At 41.4% G+C, this 5,369-nt stretch overlaps 1 long non-coding RNA gene across 1 annotated transcript; it reads right to left on the reverse strand.

The window, feature by feature from the left end:
- Positions 1–1,086: 1,086 nt before the first annotated feature.
- On the reverse strand, positions 1,087–4,837 carry LOC150069036 (uncharacterized). Its single transcript, XR_016537375.1, has 2 exons — positions 4,642–4,837; positions 1,087–2,002 (listed from the first exon to the last, which is right to left on the reverse strand). It is a non-coding gene; the product is annotated as an uncharacterized LOC150069036 (long non-coding RNA).
- Between the last annotated feature and the right edge of the window lie 532 nt (positions 4,838–5,369).

The following is a 5,369-nucleotide window of genomic DNA, read 5'->3' on the forward strand; positions in this document are numbered from 1 at the left end:
GTATCTCGATATATTTTAAACAATAACCATGTATCTGATACCATGGTAGGTGCTTTGGTTAAGTCCTTTTTTTTCCCTTCAGATTTCATTGTTTTAAGATAGGTTTTAAAGATGAGAATGGGGATAGGTAAAACAAGGTTAGAATGCAGATCAATGTGCTCCAGGAGTCAGGTATCCTCCATTTCAGGAGGCCTCTTCTGTCTTTATGGTATAGCGATGGGACCTGCTGAGTGATTCTTAAGCTGCAGATGCGTTTCCTGGCGAGGGATGGTGGTGGGAAGTGGCCTATGGATTGCACCTGACTTCTATTTCAAACTCTCCTTGGTCTATATTCCTCAGTCTGAAATTTCACAGTCACAGAGTCCTAGCTTCTAAAAGTCATTGATAAGAAAACTTCTCAGAGCACCTAACTTCCTTAGTGTGCTGTGTTTCTGCTGTGAGGTTATTTTGCTGTCTTTGCTGGGTTACACAATTTGAGAACTAATTGTGAACAAGGTTCCATTGCCACCATGACCAAGACACAAAACATAATGATCTCAAGTGGAAACGGACTGGGCCTGTGACCGGAGGCTTGACTGGCAGAGGATACAAATGAGCTGCCACTTCTGGAACACAGGACACCTGCTGGATGCTGAGACTGTAATTAACTTGAGCCTGTTCTCCAAGTTCCAGCAGGTCAAAAGTCCTGACTCTGGTGTCAAAATCCCTGGAGCACCTGGGTGGTAACCTATACCTCAACTCCTAGCAATCAGGATGCAGAGGCAGAGGATCTCAAACTTAAGGCCACCCTGGGATCCATAGCAATATCCTGTTTCAAGAAAAACCAGTGTCTGAGCCAGGTGCTAGTGGCTCATGCCTGAAATCCTAGCTACTCAAGAGGCTGAGATCCTAGGATCAAGATTCAAAGCCAGCCCAGAAAAGTCCATGGTTTGTTGGTTAATCTCCAATTAACCAACAAAATACCACAAGTAGAGGTGTGGCTCAAGTGGTAGAGTACCAGTCTTGAACAACAACAAAAAAGGAGAGTGTAAGGCTCTGAGTTCAAACTCTAGTGCATGCACACACACACACAGACACGGACTGGGATTCAGCTCAGTTATTAAGCATTTACTTACAATGTGAAAGGCTTTGGATACTCAACACAGCATAAAAGAAGCAGGGAAGGAGTAGTGATCCTTGCAAAATTTGTGGCTGACCTGAGACTTTTCCGTTGTCCAAGACATGATTGATGGTTTTCAAGGGCACTTCTTTCACTGCTTTGATTTCTAGTTGCACTAGAAGAAGTATGATCTGGAGCAATCCAGCTGCCATCACTCTCTCAACAAAATCCTTCCCTGCCCCAAACAGTGTTTCACACGGGAGGATTTCACTCTATGTGTCTGAAAGAAGAGGAGAGGAGGATCTGGACCTTCCTTCTCCCTAGTGTGAATGGCCATGAGCAATGAGGAAACTCATTTCCTGCCCTCGCCATGGCCAATATGTCCTGCACACATGGGCCCGGAGGCCACGCTCAGTACTTCTGAGAAGCTGAAGATGGCATCTGTAACATAGGAGGTCTTTCTTCCTGAGGCAAGGGGATGGGTTCTGCCAGCCTCTGTACCATCTGGAAATAACACTAGGAATCACATTTGCAGGTCCACAAATGTTATTTGATTGTTCCATGGCATGAAAAATTAATGTGAGGCTTATTGGGGAGGGCTGGCTACAGACTAAGGAAACATGGCCTACAAGGTAAAACATTTTAAGTTTTAGCAAAATTACACAGTCTGCATGTAGTAAGCACTTGAGAACCCAGAGAGAGCAGTCGGAATTGGAATCAATGTTCAGATAATCTCCCAATGTCATTTTCACCTCTCTTTTGCTCTCCTGAGGGCCAGAGTCTTATGTAATCGCCTTGGCTCCTGCAGTCCCCTTACTTGTATCTCCAGAGAGACAGCAGTGTCTGAAGAAAGATGAGTCCAGTGACAGATGATAAGTCTGGAAGTAGTTCCAAGAAGGAAATCTAAAATAGTGAAAAGCGTAGACACTTGACTCAGTCACACTTCAGCTCCAGTCCCTGTCACAGGCTGTGGTGAGACTTTTATAGCTTCTCCGATTCCTCAGTGCAAAATGGAAGATACAATCTACCCTGCAAAACTCTTAGAAACATGTAAAGCATGAAAAAGTTGCCATCTTGAGATCTGAGTAACTGGCAAGTTTTACAATCATAACTACCTTTAAAATTGAGATATTTAGTAATCTTTGCAGTATCCTTGTAGAAAGCACTTAGCCCCCCACCCCTCACCAATTACCTTTGGACATTAAATGTTATTAATTTTTTTTTTTTTGCCAGTCCTGGGCTTGAGTTCAGGGCCTGAGCACTGTCCTTGGACTTTCTCAAGGCTAGAGCTCTACCACTTGAGCCTCAGCACCACTTCCGGCTTTTTGCTATGTATGTGGTACCAAGGAATTGAACCCGGGTCTTCGTGCATGCTAGGCAAGCACTCTATCACTAGGCCAAACTCCCGGCCCCTCTGTTATTAATCTTGTTGTTAGTCCTGTCTTTGTGTGTATGACCCTGAGCAAAGCTATCTCTCCTTGGTAAAATGAGTATTTATTGTGTTTAAACTTTTTGTGTGTGTGGTATGGGTTTAGAACATAGGAGGCAAACACTTTACCAGTTGAGCTATATACCCAGTCCTTTTATTTTTAGTTTGCTTTTCAGACTGAGTCTCATGCTTTAGCCTAGGCAGTCTCATATAATCCTCCTACATCCACCTCTTAAGCTTTGGGATAATAAGCTTATTTTGGTTCGAACTCAGGGCCTCATGCTTATTTTTAGCCATCTTTTTCTAAATTAATTTACATTAATTTTACTATGGGGTCTTATTGTGATGTGTCCCTTTGTTCTTTGAAAAAATTCACTCTATTACTTTGTCCCTCCCCGCTTTTAAAAAGAATTTTAATAGGTTTTATTACTCAAAATTTATACATGCACACTAAATACTTTGGTCATACACACACACTCCATCCCCATTTACTTTTGCCCTCCCCCTCTTCCTGCTTGTCCATCCAAGCAGATCCACAGTTTTTGTTTTTGTTTTTTTTCTTTTTTGGTTTAGATTCTTCATATGAGAGAAAACATAGTTGTATTGTCTTTGAGTCTGGCTTATTTCCACAATGAACTTCAGCTTCATTTTCCTGCAAATGTCACCTTCACTCTTCTTTTTGGCTGAATAACACTCTGGTGTTTAACACTCTGGTATTTAAATATACCAAATTTTATCAGTAGTTGATGGACACCCAGGCTGATTCTGAAGTTTGGCTATTGTGAATGGTGCAGCTATAACTATGGGTATGCAGGCATCTCTGTTGTGTGTCAATTTACATTCCTTTGGGATTAAAATGGGAAATGCATTTATTCTACCTCATTGTTTTCCAGACCACAGTGGCAATTGAAAACAATTACTTGTGATTTTAGGAGTTGTGGTAACTAAAACAACACATTCTATTGACCTGTCAGCCACTCTGAGAAAATACAAATGAGAAAAATGATCACTTTTGCTCTTTGATGGCAAGATCACTCCTCTCATTCCACTAGCTCGGTACTCAAGAAGGTCATTGGCATAGAGGGCATTCAACATTTTTATTTGTTGAATGAATTATATATATATATGCATATACACAACATATGTGTGTGTTGAATGAATTATAAACTACTCAGAAGCAATATTTTTTTCTTGACTAGTCCTGGAGCTTGAACTCAGGGCCTGGCACTATCCTTGCACACTTTTTGCTCAAGGCCAGTGCTTTGCCACTTGAGCCACAGCACCATTTCTGGCTTTTTCTGTGTATGTGGAAATTGAACCTAGGGCTTCATGCATGCCAGGTGAGCACTCTACCACTAGGCTATGCTCCCAGCCCTCAGAAACAGTGTTTTAATGACAAGTAAAAAGTCTTTTTTATATGAGGAGATAGTGATTTGTTTGATTCCTGGATCTATGTAATTTATGTTCAATGTCAACTCAAATATTTGGAAAAAACTGGAAGCAGAAACTTGAGAGAAAAGAAAGCAGCTCTTCTCATTATGGCAGCCATAGGAAAGGTTACATGGTACCACAAAGCCATTTCTGGTGTGGATTCCACTCCTGTTAAGCTCCTGTTAAGGGGACATATACAGGATTAACCCCTAAGTGAGGGTGGCAGGCATTGCAGCACAGCTTGTAGATGACTCCTCATGGGTATTAAGAATGTGCAGGATTTGCTACACGTCTGCACTCTATGGGAGTGGCAGGTGGAAAGCAACATACAAAAACATGGAAGAGAGCATTGTGTTCTCTGTGCCTGGGGAGAGTGCTTAGTAGAATTCTTGGAAGTAGGAGCCATTGTATGTACTCTCCATCCACACAGGAATGTTACCTGATGTGATCTAATAGGGATTTGACAAAATAGGGAAACTTGTGGAGGCTGGGATAAAGGAGATGAAGGGGACAACCCTGTGTACTCTAAGAACTTGCCCCGAAACAAGAGTAGACTATTTTGTAAATCTGCTGTGTATCAAGTCTTTGTCCGTGTTACTGAGCAACTGTGAGCCTGTGTCCTTTTTAATATCACCCCCAGCTCTTCCTACCTCTTCTTCCTCTATTCCCCCAAGTCTCTTACCTCTCCTCAATGTCCTTTCCTCTGCCCCAAAGTCTTAAGAGTCACCTCAAAAAGCCTCTCCCAACCACTTCAGCTGGATTAGATATCACTTTGTGGCCTTCAAGTCACTGTATTGCAACTTTTGGTTTGCTTGCTAGATTAAAAAAAAAAAAAGATAGGCCACATTCTAACCCCAAATGGCCAAAGCAGTTCATCACAAAACACGAGATACTCAACATAATTAATTTATTAAGGATACTGGGTCTACTTGTAGTTTGCTGCATTTTATTTTTTTTCTAAATGATAGACTAGCTAAACAAACAGAAGTACATGATTTTTTTTTCTTCTTTTTTAAATACAAGAAAGAGTTTTGGAGGCTAGACAAATCAGCTACCCCTACCTCCCCCTTCTAGTTTGTCATAGAGCTGAGCTTTTACAAACCATTTAAACACAGCATTATAATACTGAGGAATGTGGTCAGGATCACAGAATAAAATGTAGGTTTTGTTTTTTTTTCCCAATCCATTTTACAAAACCAGCAAAACACTACAACAAAATCCAACAGGATTTAACCATATATTAAAAGTAACAAAATCTAACAAGACACAAGACCTAAATATTATGGAGTTACAGTTTCTTCAGAGATGATGTACAATACTTAAGACTGAGGACAATGGCTTCCATCCCCAGAGGACCCTTCCTTCTTCTGGGTCTTCCCCCCACAGGCCTCACCAAGACAGGTGGGTCCT

The sequence above is a fragment of the Megascapheus bottae genome, chromosome 1, assembly GCF_031878675.1.
Source record: "Megascapheus bottae isolate mThoBot1 chromosome 1, mThoBot2.hap1, whole genome shotgun sequence".
NCBI lineage: Eukaryota > Metazoa > Chordata > Mammalia > Rodentia > Geomyidae > Megascapheus > Megascapheus bottae.